Genomic DNA, 21546 nt, shown 5'->3' with positions numbered 1-21546 from the left:
ATCCTTGATAGAGGAGTACATCGGGAGAATGTGTTGCCACTACTTGAGTTTGCCTATAAGATGTGAGACAAAGTTTCGAGATAGGAGACAAAGTTTTCTTAAAGGTTTTACCCTCAAAGGGGATGAATAGATTTGGAGTTAAAGGACAGGTTAGACCCAGAGTTATAAGTCCTTACGAGATATTGCAAAAGATAGGTTCAATAGCGTATAGGTTGGCTTTGCCACTTAGCTTTGGAAATGCGCATAACGTGTTTCACGTGTCACAATTGAGAGGATATATATTTTCGACCCAAACCATGTGGTTTACTAAGAAGAAATGATCTTAGAACCAGACTTGAGTTATGAAGAGAGACCTCAGATGATGCTAGATCATAAAATTCGGCAATTGAGTAATAAGTCGATTGCATTGGATAAGGTCCAATGGAGATATGATAGTTAGAAAGAAGTGGAAAGAGAGCTTGAGGATAAGATGTGAGAGAAGTACCTGAAACATTTACAAGAGGTACAAATTTCGGGACGAAATTTATTTTAAGGGGGAGGGTATGTAATACCCGGGCTTTTGATGACGTGTTAATTGCTTGAGTTTGAGTAATTAGGGTTTAGATCCCTTGTTTGATTTACTTTGTAAAGAGATGAGGAGTTATATGAAGTTTTCTTGTTATTTTTTTTAAGATGTTGAGATGTTCTTTCGATGATGTGAGAATGATGTGGGATTTTACATCCGTATTTGAGTTTGAGTATTTGAATAATTCGAGATAATTATTTGAATGAGAACGATGAACTCGGAAGTGAGATCTGAGTCCGTTAAGACGTTTTTCAAAATTTTAACTTTTTGACGATGAATAGTAAAATACTGCTATTTCGTCTTTTTGTCGACTTTCAAAATCTTACGTGCACGTCGTCGAGAAATATTCTTAGTTTTTCGATACGAGTCCAATAATGAAAGTTTTTATTTTTGGACGACGAGTGAATAGTAAATCGGGATTTCTCGATAAACGAAATGAGCTCGTTTATCAGAATTTCGAGAACGAGCTTGTGTTTTCTATATTTATATAGAATTACGAGTGCAATGAAAGTGAGTAGAGGTTGAGAGGGCGAGTAACAAAGAGTATGGGTTGTTAGTTGTTAAAATGAGACGAGACGAGATATTTAACGACTAACGGGTTAATATCTTAAATATCTAACCTACCCTACCCCTAACCACCCCCAAACCTCCCAAAGCCCCTTTCCCTATTAAAGTGTTGGCTGCTACAACCAAACACTCTAAACTCACGCACAACACACAAACTCACACACACAACACCCAAAACACACACTATATTCAACGTTAATACCATTTAAGCTTTTGACCTCCGATTTGAGCACCGAGACGAGCGCCGATCATCTTTTCGATCACGTATCTAAGTAGGTAAGATCTCTACCTACGTTTTGATGGTTTTCTTTTCGATTTTCGTCGACGTCGAAAAACGTCGATTCTCGACTTTATTTTGAAACGACGTCGGATCGTCGTGAAATTTTAGTATGTTGTTCTTGGGTAGATGTTGAGCATGTTTAATGAAGGGAGTAAGAACGGAACGAACCGTAGCTATGAAACCCATGAGGGCAGCCCCGTTTTTCACATATTAGCTTGTCTTTCGATTTTTGTTTGATCATTTTGACTTGATATTTGTGCTTAAGGGTATGCTAGAATCGATATATATTAAATTCGTATTTTTCCAAGCACGAAAATTGTATAAGTTTTTAGAGTATGATTATTTAAATTCGTGAAGTTTGGGACGTTGCATAATGAATATTATTGCGTATATGTGTTCTACGATATCACATGAGCATACTAATTGATTTACAATTTATGGATGATAATTGTTGAACGAAATTAAAACTGGAATTCTATCAAAATTTTACAGCAGTTTCAAGCTTATGTTTCGATGAGTTTTCATTGCTTGATGGCTCTGAAATTTTAGTATGTTTATCTATGATATGTGTATTTCGTCGCTGCAAAATTTCATGTCTTTTGGATGATGTTTGGTATTTTAAAGATATTTTGAAAAAATCCTTGACAGAATCTGTCAACTGTTGGTAGACTTCACAAAAACGTTTATATCTATTAATCCATGAAGGATTTTGCATCACCGTTTTTTTTAAACGAAACTAGACTTCAATACTTTTCTAAAAACATAAGATTTCGATTTTTATGACCTCTGAAACAGAGCAGTTTATTATTTCAAAAATGCCCTGTTCTGCTGTCATATTTTTCCAACAGTAAAAGTGTATGAGTTTCATTGTTTATTTGGCAGATCATATGAACGTTTTCTCTTGTGAAATTTTAACCAAATCTTCAAGGATACCTTTAGTTTTGGCTGATTAAATTTGATGGAATTTTATTAAGGTTTGCCTTGGTTTCTAATGGCCTAAACAAAATTGGCAGAAACTGTCAATCTTTGATAGCCTGCACTAAAAGAGCAATATCTCCAAAAACCTTTAACCTTTTTGGTTAACTACCATTTTTAGAGTGAACTACACTTCATGGAGTTTTTGAGATCAATTGGTATGAGAGTTTATGATGATTGAGTTGGTTGTTATGAATTTTTAAAGATGACACAAAAACAGCAAAACTTTCTAGAAAACAACTTGATTATATTTGTTTTGATGGATGATACGATATGACTAAATGGTGTGAGTTGTGAGAGTTATGATTAACGCACATAAATGTTGGTATCTGACACTCGAACAATTGGTGTCGAGTATAAATGATAGTTTACTGATAAAGAGTTTTGATGATTTTGAATTGTTTGGTTTGCGTTGAAAAGATGTCAAGATGTTAAGTTTTGAGTCGAGAGACGAGTTCACGTAGTGAGATTCACGCGTTGAAATCTCGTGGCTGACATTATATATGAATAGGTCATGTCGAAATTTTTAGTGAAATTAGAATTTGAGCATAGTCAATTCTTGTTGACCTGTGACTCAAATACATACCTAATGGAAAGTTTAACTTTCTAATTGGTTAATTAGACGAGATGAGAGCGAATAGATCTGCTAAGAAAGTGGACTTTTCGATGTGTTAAATATTTCTTTTAATTGAAGCGCTGCTAATTATAACATAAGGATGTTATAATTAATGAGTAATGACGAAAGATAATAATTGTTATATTGATTAACAATCAAGAGAGATGAACATTAGAGATACTAATGTTTCATAAAAGAGATTAGATTATTAATCGAGGTTTCTTTTATAACTTCTCACCAATTCTTCATAACGATGAAGGTCCTTTTGGGAAGTAACGACTTGAGGGAGAGAGTGACGTTACTCATTGATACAGAGACACAACGAGGTGGGCATTACTTTTACTATACGTATATAGAGATCCCCTGCGTGTCGTAGGCCTCTTATACGAATGAATGCATGAGATGATTTAACTGTTAATTTCAGTTTTATATATCTATCAAACGAGTTTAATGCTACCTTTGAACAAGTTATTTCGTTACAAATCTTTGAACTGGAAAATATTTCAAGTATTGTCTTGCCATAAAATGTTTAAATTTTAGTATGATATCTATCTGCTTTGGCTTTGCCAATGATGCAATCGAATTCGGGTCCTGAGCAGTTGATAGCTATCCTGCCAGGGCTAGTGTACACCAGTGACCGTGAGTCATCTAGCGGGTTGGCCGGTCAAGTGACCGTGAGAGGTGGCCACCTCTCCGGCACACAGTTTCAGATATGATAGATTATAAAAGAACTTAGTCTGATCAGACGAACTTTAAGAATCACAAATGAACTTAGTAAGCTTGGGCCTTTTTAGCGAAAAACTCCCTTGTTGTACTGTTTATGATGGCATGACAATTTACAGTTTTGAAGCATGTATTTTTATACCCAGGCATACGTGCCCACTGAGTGCTTTTGTACTCAGCCCTGCATATGTTTTCTAAATGTGCAGGTTGAGCTGATGTGATGATGGTGCTGCAATGAGCGGAGTCTCCAGGGTTGTTAATAAATAGTTAACCTGTCTAGAATATGTCTTCATACATATGTCTAGCTACTTTCCGCTGCAAGATGTTGTTGATGTTATAGTATGTTATGTCATACTTTGAGTCTTAAGAGAATGGTTTCATACGATGTATAACTTGATTAATGATATTAATTAAGTTTTATGCTGTCTTTCATAGACTGTTTTCAATTGAGTATTAATGAATAAAAATGACGAGTTTTATTAAGATGAGTAAGTTTTACGGCTATAAATGACGTCCCTTTTCTTCCCCTTCTTCTTTAACCCCATCCCTAGTCGTGGATCACTCGGCCTAACTATCCATAGTTAGGGCGGGCTGTGACAGAGTGTTATCAGAGCGAAGGTTAAGCTCTGAATTAGAAGTCTTGAGTTTAGTCTAGAATGAGTCACTAGATTAATAGTTATTAACAACCGTGAGCTCAGCGCACCATCACACCAGGCTCAACGAGGTATGTAAAATTTCAAAGTTTATTTGACGTTAAATTTTGAAGAGCACGATGTTGAGGTTATATGATGAGTTATGATGTTATGCTTTGAAGATGCATAGTTTGAGTTTGAGGATGACAACATGATTAATAATGAGTTATTATGTTGTAAGAGCATATGTTGACGTTACGTGATGAATCATGAGAGCGTTTATATCATATGATGTTATATGATTGAAGATGCATAATTATGAGTTATGATGTGATGTATTTGAGATGTTTTGTGATGAGAATTGTTTGAGCAGTTGTGATAAGTCACGATGATTTAGATGAAGGAATCTAATGTCATTGTTAAGAGAGATTTTCTACTAAGTAGAAGGATGAAATGAGAACTTAGAGCTAAAGCTTGAGAGAATTAGCAATTGCTTTAAGTACTTGTTGGTTTGAGTTATGAGTTTGAGTTATGAGCTTGAGTATAATAGCATGATTAATGATGAGTTATTAGCATGCTGCAATGAGATATTGTACGATATGTTGAGTTGTTTGGTGACGCGAGTTTTGCTCACGCAACCTTAATGGTACTTGAGGAGGTATCATGAGCCATAGTCTTTGGAGATGGCTTTGAGAGAGAATTGTTGAGTTGTCCTACTGAGTCACGATGATTTAGATTAAGGGATCTAATATCATTGTTTAGAGAGATTCCCTACTAAGTAAAGATGGGACGAGATGAGAATTTAGATATTTTGAGCTTGAGTTTTAAGATAACAGTACTACTTAGTAGGAGTTTTGCTAAGTTATGTTTTGTTTATTTCTGTTGCTGGAGCCAAGTAGAGTTAGTTCCTAGAGTCACCTTTAAGTTCTCCTTATAGGTTGGCCAGGACTGTTGTGAGATCGAACTCAGGGAATATCAGATACGAGGACGAGGCGTACAGTATGTGGTACAGAGATACCCTAGCAGATTTTCAAACACATGTTCATAAACTATGAAAGGATGAGAAAGAGCCAAGGAAGGCTAGGGTTGAAAGGATGAGAAGTAGCCGAGGAGGGCTAGAGTTGATGAGGATGAGAAGAGAATTCGATGTAGGCTAGAGCTAAGGATGATCTTGAGAGTATGAGCAGTACACCTTTGTTTTTGATTAGTTTCAATTACATTGCGATGTATATAACTTACTTAGGAGACTTTCGTTGCATAATTCAGCAAACGGAGCTACATATTCTCCACCTCTATCACTTCGAACCATCTTAATTCGACATCCAAGTTGATTCTCGGCTTCATTTTTGAAGTTTCTAAAAGCTTCAATAGCCTCATCTTTACTTTTCAATAAGTAAAGGTAACAATACTTTGTGCAATCGTCTATAAAGGTGATAAAGTACTTCTTGCCACCTCTAGTTTGCACGAACTTTAAATCACAAACATCGGTGTGAATAAGTTCCAATGGTTGAGTGCTCCTTTCTACCGATTTAAACGGTAACTTAGCCATTTTGGCTTCAACACAAACTTCACATTTTACTTGTGAGTTGTATTCATCAACTTTTAGTAAATTCATTTTTACTAATCTCTTTATAGCATTTAGATTAACATGTCCAAGTCTACAATGCCATAAATCTGAACACTCAATCAAGTAAGCAGAAGAGGTTGATGCATCTTTATTGATTTTAGCCTTGGCAGGCTTACAAGCTCTTACACCAAGTTTGAAAAGTCCTTCGGAGGCATAGCCTTTCCCTAGGAACTTTCCCCACTTGCGTATTACAACATAGTCAGATTTGAAAAACAATTCAAAATCCTTATTCGTAAGCCTAAAGCCTGAAATTAAATTCTTTCGGACAGTTGGAACGTGTAATACGTCTTTCAATGTGATCTCCACGCCCGACGTGAGTTGAAGAATCACATCTCCCATGCCAAGGACTTGGGATGTCCGCTCGCTAGCCTCCATTATCGTTTTGTTTTCCACTTCCTTGTAGTTGTGGAACAACTCACGATTTATGCATATATGGACGGTAGCGTCGGTGTCCACGAACCAAGCGTTCGGGTTGTCCACATGATTCACCTCGGAGATCATGGCAGCAAAGTCATCGTGGTTCCAATCGTTGAAGTCCTTCTCGACGTTGTTCACGTTGCCATTTGCTTTCTTCCGCTTTGGCTTGCGGCAATCCTTAGCCATGTGACCTTTTTTGTCACAATTATAACATACACCATCAAACTTTGATGGTTGACTACCGCTTTGCTTCCCTTTACCCTTATTATTAGGGTTAGGGCGACCACGTTTGTTGGAGGGACCACCTTTCTCGGCGAGATTGGCCTTTGCCTCCATCGGAGCTTTTCCCTTTTGATCACGACTTCTCACGTGATCCTCCATTTGAAGCTTGGATAACAATATCGGCACGGACATCTCCAAGCGCTCATGCTTCAAAAGGTTTTGAAATTTCCTCCAACTAGGAGGTAATTTCTCTATGATGATTGCAACGAGCAATGCATCCGCCAAGGGCATCCCTTCGGCTTGAACCTCATGTGAAAGATTTTGGAACTCTTCCACTTGGTCCATCAATGGTCGGGAGTCAACCATTTTATATTCCAACCATTTGGCAACGACATACTTGGTAGTATTCGCCTTGTCCACTTGATACTTTAGATCAAGGGCCTCCCACAATTGTTTCGCGGTTTCATGAACCTTGAAAACACGGTAGAGCCGTTCGTCCAGAGACATGAGAACGGTGTTACGACACAAGTAGTCGCCGCGACACCAGTTCAAATATCCGGCACGAATTTCTTGGCTTGTCTCCCCTTCCCCTTCACTCGGGGTTGGAGGTTTATCCTCCATTAAGAATCCGGCAAACCCCACGGTTGTGAGGTAGAATAGCATCTTCTCTTGCCAATATTTGAAGTTCTTGCCTGAGAACGTTGATGGTTTCTCGGCAAGACCAATAGTTCTAGATGTTGACGATGAAGCCCCCGTTGATGCAAACGAGGAAAATATTGACGACGTGGTTGAACCGATGGTTGCAGAGGTGGTGGAGCCATCCATATTGATGTCGGTGTGAGCCATTTCTCGAACGTGTATCAACGGCAGAGAAAATAATCTTCTTGCGATTGTTAAAACCGGGTACACGATCGAGATATTACAAAATATTTATTTTGAGAAATTACGACTCAAAATAATTGAAAATATTACAAAGTAAATAATTTGAGAAATTACAACTCAAATAATTTGATACAACTGAAATACACTGTATAAATAAATTATACGTATAAACAAAGTCGAGTCGAAATGAATCTCTTCCCGCAAGAAGATTATCGCCCCGGTAGTGCTCTTCGGTTTGGCGTATCTTCCCCAAAGGTAAAACGACTTCGTCTCGTCGGATGTAGCACCACAATCCGGCGAGCTCCGGCGAACTGAATAGGATCAAGAACTGAGCACAAGTGTTATGCAGAGAGTGAGTGTGTAGAAAGTGGCAGAATGCAGTATTTGTTGGTGTTTTCTACTGCAAGCTCTCCAGAGGCCTATTTATAGGCATGTGGTAAGTATGAATTCAAGAACTTGAATTCTACTCCGACCGTAAATGTTGAAGATGATGGCCGGTGGGCGCAGTCATTGAAGAAACTAAGCTGCAAAATTGAAGTTGCCATGCAGAAGTCGTACTGGCGTGCTTCTGCTACCTGCTTCTTCTGCTGCTGCTGATGTGGGCTGGAGCTGTGGTGTGGGCTGGGCTTACAGTTGGGCCAATAATAAATTCTGTTGGGCCAATAAATAAAAAGCCCAGTGGAGTTGGTCCAAAAAATAGTTTGGGCCCCAAACACCACCCCAAAGCACCAATTGCCAAGATCCAAGTCCTTGGCCGTGGCCCGCCCGTCCGGCGGCGACGTCGTCGTCCGTCCGTCCGTCTGTCCGTCCGATCGATCGTCGTCGTCGGCGGCGGCGCGCGTGTGTGTGTGCGCGCGAGGCTAGTACTTAGATCAAGCCCACTAGCAAGCCCACAAGTCAATTTATCAACTCCATGTGCTTTGCTATTCTTATACATGAAAAACATCTCTATGTTTTCCAATGTGGGATAACATAACAAATGTTATTTTCCCTCTTCAACATCCAAACTTTGACATACAATATCTCACTCATCGGAAATCGGTTTTGAGACTTCAAGTATATCACGTTGATCTACTCGAGATGTAGATTAACATACAATCATTATTTTAATTAAATAATAAATATTTAATTAAATAATAATTTTCATATATGGCATAAAACCATATTTCCAACACTAACTTCAGCATGCAGCCTAGTGTCTAAATTTACAAGCTTAATATCATTCAAGCATTATTCAGTTATCACTTCAATCATGTATACTAGTAATCAAATTTTACAAGCTTAACGTCAGTCAGGCATTTTGCCGAACAGTTAACCTTCAAGGTATTAAGATAACCATCAAATTAGCCTACCATACATCATAAAGATCAACACTGTTAAATGAAAAATAATAATTATTGTTGTAATAATAATTACATTCTCTCTTACATACGGCGAAGAAGAATACTCAGTAAGGCGCGAAACGGTGGCGGAGCGACGGTGTTCAGCCCCACGGCATAAAACACCTGCAAGCGTGAAGTATGAAAATACTAGTTTTAATCTATACTTCTATTAATGCAGAGTTTTGAGCTGATTTTTTTTCCGCCATGAGCAGTGGGTATCTCAAAAAAATTTATCTGCTGGATAATACACAAAATTTGTCAGATGTGCATGTGCTGGTGCAGTAAAATTGCTCTTTTTGTTGTTTACTGCTGGAACTGTTAATTTAGGCTACAAAAAGTGGCGCCCAAGCCAACATTTGAAATTTAAAATCTGGCAATTTTAGAGCCAATTTGCTGAAGACTCATGTCTATAAATATAAGATTATTCCAGACAAAATTTTCAAATTGCAAACTTTCTCTCTCTAAACTTGGTTTTTCTATTGCTTTTTTATGCTACTCCCTCCGTCCACAATTTAATGCCCTATTTGGGTGTGGGCACGGAGACTAAGAAAGCTGAAAAAGGTGTTGTGGTGAAATATAAGGGTAGTTGACTAAAGTGATAAAGGTAGTTGACTAAAATGATAAAGTGATAAAGTGTAGTAAATATAGAATATAAAAGTGAAAAAGGTGTATGAAGGTGGGTCCATTAGTGGCAAAGAGTAGTAAATATAGAAAAAGTAGGAGACTAAAAGGGTACAAAAAGCAAAACAGGGCATTAATTTGTGGACATTTTTTTAAAGCCAAACAGGGCATTAAATTGTGGACGGAGGGAGTATTTTATTTTTATGGTTTTTTTTTTATGTGGTATTTTTCTTTTTTGTTTTTTTAGTTTTTTGCTGTTAATAGTTTCCATTACAAATAAGATAGAGACCTATACACTTATTTCTACTTTATACATAAAGTCTAAAAATGTAGACAATTGATGTGTGTATTTTAGCTACCTAGTTTAGTGTGCGTTTTGCCGTGGTTTCATGTGATATTACATGTTTTGCTATGTTTTGGCGCAGGAATTTGAAGAAGTAGAGATGGAGCTGCTGATTGGAAGAAATTGGAGAAAGACGAGCTGTCGATGGAGATTTGACATGAAGATGGAAGAAAGTAGAGATTGGGCTTTTAATTTACTTGTTATATTTTTATGAAGCCCAAAACTTTTAGTTTTATTTTATTTTGGATGTTAATTAAGTTTAGGGCCGAAGCCCATGTTATTAAGGTTAGGCGGCACGTTAGAAGGAATTAATTCCTTTAGTTTTGTTAAGGCCGCATGGCCTCATATATATATTAGTTTTAGGTTTAAACTTTCGATTACACATTCACAATTTTATACTCAGCCGCAACATTAGACTTTGATTATTAGGTTTGACTTTGGTTTTAGTTTAGATACACTTTTGCTTTTGAATGCAGACGTCTTTTTCTTTCCAAATTTTCCATGCATGCAATTTTTTTATTCCTCATGCAATTCGATTTTCACGTACTAGTTTCTTGATTTCATAGCTTTAGTTAGTTCAATTCTTGTTTATTTGGTTCAGTAATTTGCGGCTGGATTGGTTTGATCGAGGCAGACGACATCTGGACAAATTGGGTTAATTCAAGTTTGATTTATTTCTTGCAATTTATTTTCTCAATTTATTTCGCATATTTTAATTATGTTTAATTTTATTTATATGATTGTTTTTTTAATTTAAGCATGAGTAGCTAATTCTTTTAATTCGGCGGGAATAATGAAACTCTAATTTAATGATATGTGAGACCTAATTGGTTTAAAATTGATTCCTATTGATTCCGATTAATTCATAGGTTCCAAGATAATTCTGATTTTATTTAAGCCTGATCGACTTAAGTTTAATTGGATTACAGTCAATTAGTTCCTGTCAATCCGTAATTGTTGGAATTGGACTAATTAGTGATACAACTGCCGTGTTCGTAGGGGGAATTAATTGGTATATTAATTATTACTAGCGTCTCTAGGATAATTGATATAAATTGAGTTCCTTCATCATAATGCTGTTTGAATATTAAATCTAGGTCTGACGTCTCCAGCTAAGTTATATTTTAATAAGGGAAATAAGCAGGTCTGGCGTCTCCAGCTGTTTATCGACATAGTAAGTAGGAATTGGGGTACGTCCGTTGCGTTTCACGGTATCCTATAACTGGTTGGTTGATAAGGATTGATTAATTATTGCGTCGAGGATCAGAGTTGAATTAGAGTGGATTTATTTGAGCCGAATTACCATTTTTATTGATTATCTTCACAAGTATTTTATTTGATTTAATTCTGCGTTCTTAGTTTAATTAACTCTTCTTAAATTTAAGGCGTGGTGGCATCACCGTTTTTATAGATTTAGGGATTTGAATGGTTTTAACTGCTCTCTGTGGGATCGACCCTGCTTGCCATTGTATTAATTTATTTTGGTAATTCTGCAGGAATTATTTTGGTGGTATACAACGTCCACCAAATTGGCGCCGTTGCCGGGGAGCGGTGTTAATTAATTCTTTTCTCTTTGTCTATTTTTCTTTTTTTTATTTTCTTTGTTTATGAGTAGATCGTCCAAGCCAAACCTCCTCTTCGATAGTGAAATTGAGAAGACCGCGAAGAAGCTAAGGAAGGAGGCAAAGGCGAGGAAGCTACTGGATCTGCTGGATTCGCAGGCTGACCTTCCCATTCGACCAGAACAGTTCGTCGAGGAGAAACCCAGTTCTGTAGCTGCGGAAGAGGTTCTGTTTGCCCAAACAGACCACGACTCGGAGACAGAATCAGACTGTGAAGAAGAAATCGACTCAAGTCGTGATCCAAGTACTGAGAGTGACATGGCTGACGATCCGAGACTGTGCGATCTCTCCAGCCACGAAGCTGATGACCCCCCAACCCCGATCCGGATGCCGGCGGCTGCTACGGCTATAGAAATTAAGCTTGGATTGCTTAATGTTCTTCCTAAGTACTACGGGAAGAAAGGAGAAGATCCATATAATTTCCTGAGCGAATTCATCAAGATCTGCAAGGTACAGAAGCGCCCCACTGATGTAACGGAGAAACACTTCAGATTAGCTGCTTTTCCCTTCACCATGACAGCAGAGGCGAACTCTTGGTTCGCGAGTCTCCCACCGTATTCTATCACTACATGGGCGGAGATGAAAAGGCTATTCCTGGAGCACTTTTTCCCTCCCACCAAGACGAACGCGCTAAAGAAGGAGATCAGTGGTGCAAAGCAGGAGTATGATGAATCGTTAAGCGCCTATTGGACCAGATTTAGGAGATTGGTGGATAGTTGCCCAAACCACAAGTTTTCTTAGGGTGACTTGTTGCAGTATTTCTACCAAGGGATGACCGTTGACACTAAGAATTTGGTGAACTCAGCAAGTGGAGGGGGATTTTCCCAAAACACGGTGAGTGAAGCCAAAAGATTAATTCAACACTTGGTGGAAGCTACGAAGGAATATGAGGAGCCGCGCATCCAACTGCTCAAGAAAGCTGCTCAAGCTAGTTCATCAGATTTTGAGGAGAAGTTCGAAGCAAGGATGGGGAAATTGGAGAAAATGTTGAGTACTATTGTCACACCCCAATTCTTGAAGGAATAAACTATAATCGAGGTACGACTAAAATCATAGAAATAATCAAGGAAAGAACCTTGTGAAATTCAGATAATAGAATAAAAAGGTTGGGCAATGCCCTTTGAATGAAGAAAGATAGAAATCAAGTGATACTAATCAATCAACAACATTCTAAGCCTTAGGATCACAAGTTCGGTTTCAAGCTTCCGATAACCAACGTTAAATAACATAGAGCTAGAAATTTAGAGTTTAAGCTCGATAAAAACATAATTCAGAATTTAACATAACAGTCTTAAGTTGGAGAAACAAAAGATAAATAAAAGCTAGTGCAATAGCGGAAGACAAAATACGGAGTTGAACCCTAGCCTCAGCTCTGCCCCGTCATCACCAGCCATTAACCTGAAAACATTTGAAAGTAATTTTGGGCTAAGTACTAATGTACTTAGTGGGCTGCAACTTTTAAAGCATTTCATAATCTGAAGAACAGTTTATCCAATCTTACTGACATGACATAGAAGGTTTTAAAGAGAAATAACTTCTATGCATGTTAAAATATTTTCATATATATATACTTAATTATTTTGCGCGCGTTTGCACACTCCATTCTGTTACTCGCTGTGATCCCGGACCTCTAGCCACCGACGGATCTCTGTCTCCCGCTGACTTGAACTGAGGGCGTAACCCAGCCAAGTATAATAAACCTCGAAAATTAATCCAGACAGGCCTATTATTTCTATGCTCCGGAACACATCCCGTCGAGCACCCTTATAACGCCTCTGGTTAGTGCCCGATGGAGATCAACCCACCGAGTCATCTAACAAGTGTACACAATTCTCAAACAACGTTTTAGGTCATAAGAGAACCTCAATTGATTAACTGTACGAGCATTAAACATGGTAGAGTGCACAAAAATATTTTATTGGATAAACAGTTTATATTACACGAATATTTAAGCTCAATAGCTAAATCATACATTTGAAAAATAAGCCCACCTGTCTAGGCAAAGCCTGTCGTTTAACCTTATCTCTGAATCGGAATAGCAGTGCTAATCCTCCTGATGCTCAAAGCCTACAAGAAATCTATTCTCAATAGGTCTCCTTGAATTCTAATCTTAAGTCATGGTGTAGTGCTTAATATTCTATGATTCACTTAGCCGGGTTTTCAAAATTTAATGAATAAATAATTGAAAACATTTCTCTTGAGTTAAGAACACCAACAATATTCTTACTCATCTTTTTTTTTTAATAATTGGAATTATAAATAAAACCAATTAAATCATAAATATTCTTATTGCAAAATATAATGCAAATCTTGTCATGCTTAGCATATAATAAGTAATTACTTAAAATATGCTTATAATAATAATTTAATATTATTATAAAAATTTACTCTTTGAAAATAATTAATCAAACTTAATAAGTCTAATTAATTAAAATAGTATAGTCCATTTTAAATAAAGAAGCTGCACAGCCCAATTGAATAAATTAATAAAGGCCTAGCAGATTTAATAATTAAAGCCCAACTGAAACAAAAATAAATAAAATCTCGGCCCAAATACTCATAAAAATCGGCCCATGACTCGAGCCCACAACTTAATTAAAATCGGCCCACTCAAGCCCACTACTAATTAAGCCCTAGCCTAGCCCAACATCCTCACCCCTCCTTTTCTTCCCCCATCGGACGCACACACATAAACACAAATGCACACACACAAACACAAACGCACACACACGCACGCAGCAGCACTCTCTCCCTTCCTCTCGATCTTTTCCGGCGGCTGTAGCAGCTCCGTCTCCACCACCCGACCGCCGTCCCCTGACTCCCTTCTCCATCTTCGGTCGGTCAGCAGCAGGAGAAGCGGACTGCCGCCCAGCCTCCCTCTTCATCCTTCTCTCTTCCGACGGACGACGGCAGCCACCGCCGGATACGCCGCCGCCCCCTTGACTCTCATCTCCCTCTCCTCTAATCTCTCTTCCTCTGAATCTCCGGTGCACAGCAGCAAAAGCCGCCGCCGACCAGTGACTCCGACTCCCACACTTCCGCCGCTCAAAGTTCAAATCGGAAATGACCCCTCTCCTCTTCTCCAGCCGTGGCCGGGCAGCAGCGGCACCGCCGCCGCGCCCTGCCTCCCTCCGCTGCACCCCATCGAAGCAGCCGCTCCTCTCTCCCCACCCTCTGTTCACAGATCCGGCAGCCTCGGTCAGTGGCTCCGCGCCACCACCGTCAGCACACCATTCCCGGCGAGCAACCATGAAGGCCACCGCCGTCCTCTCCTTCGGCTCACACAAATACAACTCTCATCCTCCCCGACTCAGCAGACCCAACCAGACACTCAACTCCAACATTTGAACTCGGCAATCAAAAATCAAATTCAAGACTTTTTCTTTATTCTTATTAATAGATATGCTTCAAAATAAAATCTTTTCTTTTCAATGAATCATGCTATCATGTATGTATATGTAATAATGAAAGTCATACTATTGAAATGCTTGAATGTTTTGTTGTGTATATTGGTTTACTGGAATGGCACATATGAAGAGCTTGATTTTTAACAGTCGAGCAAATGAGGTAAGGGCTCGAGAGGAAACCTTTAGGTATTTAGGATGTGAAATGGTTGCTGCCTGATTCTGAATTTGCTTGTTTGCTGGAATCACTGCACAATATTTCAGATTTTTGCTTCTCTTCAATATATGCAGAGAAACTAAGAATGAGATGGAGAAATCTCAAAGTTGAGAGGAATTTACCTATGGTTGCTGCGCACTTCAGGGATGAAGAAGAGCTTGTGAGGAAATTTCCAAGTGGATTGATTGTTGTAAAATATTGATTTGCATGTGATTGATTTAACAAAAGTATGGCTGATTGCTTAAAAAAAAAATATGGCTAAAGTTGTGATTTTGGGGAGACAATGTATCGTGTGTGGTTGGAAAGGAAATTCTTTAGGTGGAAAGAGTGGATGGGTGGTTGGAAAGGGAAAGAGTGGATGATGGGAGAATAAAATAAAATACAATAAAAATCTTCCGGGTTGTACTATGAAAACTGTAATGTTCGTTCAGTGTTCGTTAAATAAATATCTCGTGAAAATACTTGAAAGGTAAATTAAATAAATATGCAATGCATATAAATTCAATAACTAAATTTACAAATATTTTTGTAAATCATTTTTGTTGGAATTAAAAATAAATTTATTTTCTTTTATCCGGCGTGAATCAACTTAATATCTAAGTTCAAAAATTATTCTAAACTTAGCAAAAAGGAACGGGGTATTACATCCCTCCCTCCTTAAAAAAAATTTCGTCCCCGAAATTACATACCTTGATAATCTAGCTGGGGATACTTGACTTTCATTGAATCTTCAAGTTCCCATGTGGCCTCTTCCATCCCGTGATGGTTCCACTTCACTTTAACGAGAACAATGTTCTTGTTACGTAAAACTTGAACCTTGCGATCAAGTATCTGGACTGGTTTCTCTTCATAACTTAAGTCCTGGGCTAGGACCACTTCATCATGCTTAATCACATGTTTTGGATCAAACACATACTTTCTTAACTGAGAGACATGAAACACATTGTGTACGTCTCCAATACTGGGTGGCAATGCCAACCTATAGGCTACAGGGCCTATCTTATCTAGGATCTCAAAAGGTCCTATAAAACGGGGTCGTAACTTGCCCCTCTTTCCGAAACGTATAACTCCCTTTGAGGGAGAAACTTTGAGGAAAACTCGATCCCCAACATTGAATTCTAACTCCGATCGGCGTTTATCGGCGTAAGACTTTTGTCTATCTTGAGCTTCTTTGATTCTTTGCTTGATGTGGTCGACCTTCTCAACCATCTGTTGGACCAGTTCAGGACCTAACAACTTTCTCTCGCCCACCTCATCCCAGTAAAGTGGCGATCGACATTTTCGGCCATACAAAGCCTCATATGGAGCCATTCCAATTGTTGCTTGATAACTGTTGTTATAAGCAAATTCTATAAGAGGTAACAAATCCTCCCAACTTCCACCTTTGTCTGTGACAATCGTTCGCAGCATATCTTCTAGGATCTGAATCGTTCTTTCTGACTGCCCGTCAGTCTGAGGGTGGTATGCTGTGCTGAAATTCAGCTGAGTGCCCATTGCTTCTTGTAAACTTTTCCAGAAACGCGATGTGAATCTGGTGTCACGATCTGACGTGATAGATACAGGTACACCATGAAGGCGTACTATCTCTCTGACATATAACTTTGCAAGTTTCTCCAATCCAAAAGTCATTTGAATTGGCAGAAAGTGCGCCGACTTTGATAATCGGTCCACTATGACCCAAATAGCAGTGTTTCCACGTGCCGACCTCGGTAGGCTCACTACGAAGTCCATGTTAATGTGCTCCCACTTCCACTCAGGGATAGATAGTGGTTGCAGCATTCCATACGGCCTCTGATGCACGGCCTTCACTTGTTGACAAGCGAGACATCGCTCTACAAACAACGCTACATCTCTTTTCATTCCTTTCCACCAAAAAATTTTCTTCAAATCCTGATACATCTTTGTGCTGCCTGGATGTGCAGTGTAAGGAGTATCATGAGCCTCGCTCATAATCTCATTCTTTAATTCTTCTTTGTGTGGCACACACAATCTTTCACCAACCATAAGTGCATTATCCTTTGCTTCAGTGAATCCTTTCGTTTCATTCGTTCTTGCAGCTAGACGCATCTTCTCCAAAAACCAATCTTCTCTTTGTGCTTGCACAATTCTTTCCCTCAAATCAGGTTTAGCTATCAATGCAGCAACACAACCCGATACTGTGTCTGGAGGATGAACAATTTCCAAACTGAGTGAGGCGAAGTCACGGATCAGTTCCTTCTGCTGGGTGATGAAATACCCTAGCTTAGCCTTCGTCTTTCGACTCAGTGCGTCAGCTACTACATTCGCTTTTCCTGGATGATAACTGATGGTGCAATCGTAATCCTTTACTAATTCGAGCCATCTTCGTTGTCTCATGTTCAAATCCTTTTGCTCGAAGAAGTATTTCAAACTCTTATGATCTGTAAAGATCTCACACTTTACTCCATAGAGGTAGTGTCTCCAAATCTTCAGCGCGTGCACGACGGCTGCTAGTTCTAAATCATGAGTAGGGTACTTCAGCTCATGGGGCTTCAATTGACGAGACGCGTATGCTATCACTTTCTGATTTTGCATCAACACGCAACCCAATCCTAGTTTCGAGGCATCAGTATACACCACGAATTCTTCATTCTCTTCTGGTATTGCTAACACTGGTGCAGTAGTCAGCCTAGTCTTCAGCTCCTTAAAACTTTGTTCGCATGCTTCAGACCAAACGTATTTAGTCCCCTTTTTCAAAAGCTGAGTCATTGGCCTAGCCAATTTCGAGAATCCTTCGATGAATCTTCTGTAGTATCCTGCTAGACCGAGGAAACTCCTGATCTCATTGACATTTGATGGTGCCTTCCATTCCTTGACTGCTTCGACCTTGGCGGGGTCTACTTTGATTCCTTCAGTCGACACGATGTGACCGAGAAACATCACTTCTCTCAACCAAAACTCGCATTTGCTGAATTTAGCAAACAATTTCTCATTACGCAGGGTTTCGAGTACGATGCGCAAGTGCTCCTCGTGTTGTTCTTCAGTCTTAGAGTAGATGAGGATGTCGTCAATAAACACTAAGACAAAACTATCAAGATATTGATGGAACACTCGGTTCATCAAATCCATGAAAACGGCTGGGGCATTCGTTAATCCAAAGGGCATCACTGTGAACTCGTAATGTCCGTAACGCGTTCGAAATGCTGTCTTTGGAATGTCTTCTCTTTTCATCTTGAGTTGATGGTAACCAGATCTTAGATCAATCTTGGAAAACACACCGGCTCCTTTCAACTGATCAAACAGGTCGTCTATCCTTGGAAGAGGATATCTATTCTTTATCGTGAGCTTGTTCAATTCTCTATAGTCGATACACATCCTTAGTGAACCATCTTTCTTCTTGACGAACAAGACCGGTGCTCCCCACGGTGATACGCTAGGTTGTATGAAACCTAGATCCAACAGTTCTTGTAGTTGCACTTTCAATTCTTGTAACTCCGGCGGAGCCATCCTGTATGGTGCCTTCGACACTGGCGCTGCCCCGGGTTCTAGATCAATCGTGAATTCTAGTTGTCTGTTCGGTGGCATACCGGGCAATTCTTCGGGAAAAACGTCTTTGAAATCTCGCACCACTGGAACTTCTTCGATCGTTTTCTCTGCCTCACATTCTCCTGTCAAACTGACTAGGAAAGCCTCACATTCTCCCTTCCTTATTATCTTGGTGGCCTTCATTGCAGAAATTACTGGTATTTTTCCTCCCATTCTTATGCCATGAAAACTTGCCTTCTCCTTTCCAGCGGATTGGAAAGAGATCTTCCTCTCGCTACACAGTATCGTGGCACCGACTTGAGTAAGCCAGTCCATCCCTAGGATTATGTCAAACTCTATCATAGTGATGACATACAAATCTGCCTTAAACGTTTCAGCACCTATGTTCAGCTCTAAGTTCGAGATAATGTCCTTAGCAGCCAATCTTCTACCACCAGGGGTGCTAACTTCTAAAATTGTCTCAGCCAATTGTGGAGCCAGTTCTAATCTCTTACAAGCAGTATGTGAAATGAAAGAGTGGGACGCTCCAGTATCAAACAAAGCTATAATCGGCACGTCGAAAACATTAATCATACCTGCCAAGTTTCCTTGGTTTCCCGCTGCTTGTTTTTGGTTAAGGGCATAGGCCCTAGCATTATGTGGCTGTCCCCGTTGTCCTCCAGGACCCTGATTTTGTCGCTGTTGATTTCTGGGGTTTTGCTGTTGAGGTGCTCCTCCGTTCTTCTTCGGACATACTGAAGCATAGTGCCCAGTTTCCCCACATCTATAGCATATATTCATTCCTTTCAGGCATTCCCCTGAATGAGGTCGCTGACACTTTGGGCAGAGTGGTCGTCCCATTGCTTGCGGCTGTTGGTTCTGACGCTGATTCTGATTTTGGTTAGCAACCCATGGTTTCTTCCCATTTCCATTTCCAGGGTTTCCTCCAGTTCCCTCGTTCCACTTTCTTTTTCCTTTACCACCATCTTGAGGTGGTACAAATCCAGACTGTCCCGAAGCTTTCCCTTTTTCTTTTGGTAGCAATGACTCAATGGTAAGAGCCCTGCTCAAAGTTTGTGCGTAGGTGAGACCTCCCTGGCTTGCTAGGGAGATTGATATCTCATGGCGCAGTCCATTCCTAAATTTTTCTGCACGTTTCTCATCAGTGTCCACCAGCGTCGGAGCATATCTTGATAGCTGATTGAAGGCTCTATCGTACTCAGTAACTGTCCCAGCCCTCTGCTTCAGATTCCAGAACTCATTCTGCTTCTTCTGTCTATAGCATCCCGGTATGTACTTCTCGTATAATTCAGTCTTGAAATCTTCCCAAGTGAAATTTTCCCACTGTTCCTCAGTCATTGTGCGCCTCACAGATTCCCACCAGAAGTCGGCTTCATCCACCAGTTGGTAGGTTGCACAAGTTACTTTGTCTTCGTCCTCGCAACGGATGTAGTTAAAGATACGCTCTATGGCCCTAATCCACTTTTCGGCGTCTGTTGGGTCGCCCAGCCCGTCAAATGTTGGAGGTTTTTCCTTGCGGAACTTCTCTTCAGCAGTACGATTTGGTGCTACTTGTTGGATTGGCTCTTCAGGGATAAATCCTCTGCCGCGTCCGCGACCACGACCACGACCACGTCCTCGTCCCCTACCGCGTCCTCTTTGTGCGTCTTCCATTCTAGTTTACGAACGAAAATAACACAAAAGTGAGACTCATTCTGTATGCATGCATACATATATATACATACATAGATATACTTAAAGTATATTGTTTCTATAGTGTAACCCTATGAAAGGCCAACTCTATGTGAAAACTGATCTATCTTGGTGGAATACTCAAGTGAATCCTTAATCTTATCTCATTTCTGCTATGTTATAACATATCTATGTTAAACGTTTCTATCTTACCAGTCCTTACTTAAATCGATCAAGCGGAGCTATCACGACTAACATTCCCAAGGCATTCTTGGGTGGTACTCAAACAGTTGTAAGAGTTCTTATTATTCTGATCGTATAGGCAGTGAACCTAAAACGATAACATAACTTTCTCATTTGTTCATTCTCTTTGAAACCTGAAACATGTGGATATTAAATGTCACATGAAACTTTTCTATTGCCGGAAAGATTCAAATAATCTAACTCGACTATACATCTGGTATTCGTGAAAGGCTCGATAGTCCTAAACACGACTTTACTTCATCTTATTGTTAAGGGCTCGGGTTGTCCCAAACACGATACTTACTTATCTTATCGTTAAGGGCTCGGGTTGTCCCAAACACGATACTGACTTATCTTATCGTTAAGGGCTCGGGTTGTCCCAAACACGATACTTAGCTGGTTATATGAGTCGGAGACTCAAAATAACAATATGAAAGCGATTAGCAATTCATAACTTATAGCATATGGAAAGCGGTAAGCAATTCACATAGCATTATTTACTAAAGCGCGCACTTCTTGAAAACTCTAAAACATTTAATAACCTTGAAACTTTTAAATCGTACCTTTTTCTTGCGGCAGTGTGACGGCGAGCTGAGGTTTAACAACTTTCTTAGAAGTCTAGAGGTACTATTCTAGACTCGACATTTAAAAACTTATGGTTATCAGAAACATGAAAGAAAACTCATGCTCTGATACCATTCTGTCACACCCCAATTCTTGAAGGAATAAACTATAATCGAGGTACGACTAAAATCATAGAAATAATCAAGGAAAGAACCTTGTGAAATTCAGATAATAGAATAAAAAGGTTGGGCAATGCCCTTTGAATGAAGAAAGATAGAAATCAAGTGATACTAATCAATCAACAACATTCTAAGCCTTAGGATCACAAGTTCGGTTTCAAGCTTCCGATAACCAACGTTAAATAACATAGAGCTAGAAATTTAGAGTTTAAGCTCGATAAAAACATAATTCAGAATTTAACATAACAGTCTTAAGTTGGAGAAACAAAAGATAAATAAAAGCTAGTGCA

General features: G+C 39.4%; 1 long non-coding RNA gene across 1 annotated transcript; it reads left to right on the top strand.

Annotated features, from left to right (window-relative positions):
- Positions 1-1276: 1276 nt before the first annotated feature.
- LOC131015910 (uncharacterized) lies at positions 1277-4158 on the top strand. The gene is made up of 3 exons (XR_009098729.1): positions 1277-1408; positions 3263-3329; positions 3933-4158. It is a non-coding gene; the product is annotated as an uncharacterized LOC131015910 (long non-coding RNA).
- Positions 4159-21546: the final 17388 nt, after the last annotated feature.

The sequence above is a fragment of the Salvia miltiorrhiza genome, chromosome 3 (assembly GCF_028751815.1).
Source record: "Salvia miltiorrhiza cultivar Shanhuang (shh) chromosome 3, IMPLAD_Smil_shh, whole genome shotgun sequence".
Lineage (NCBI taxonomy): Eukaryota > Viridiplantae > Streptophyta > Magnoliopsida > Lamiales > Lamiaceae > Salvia > Salvia miltiorrhiza.
The sequence above is the reverse complement of the archived record's forward strand: the minus strand, read 5'-3'. Positions and strand labels throughout refer to the sequence as shown.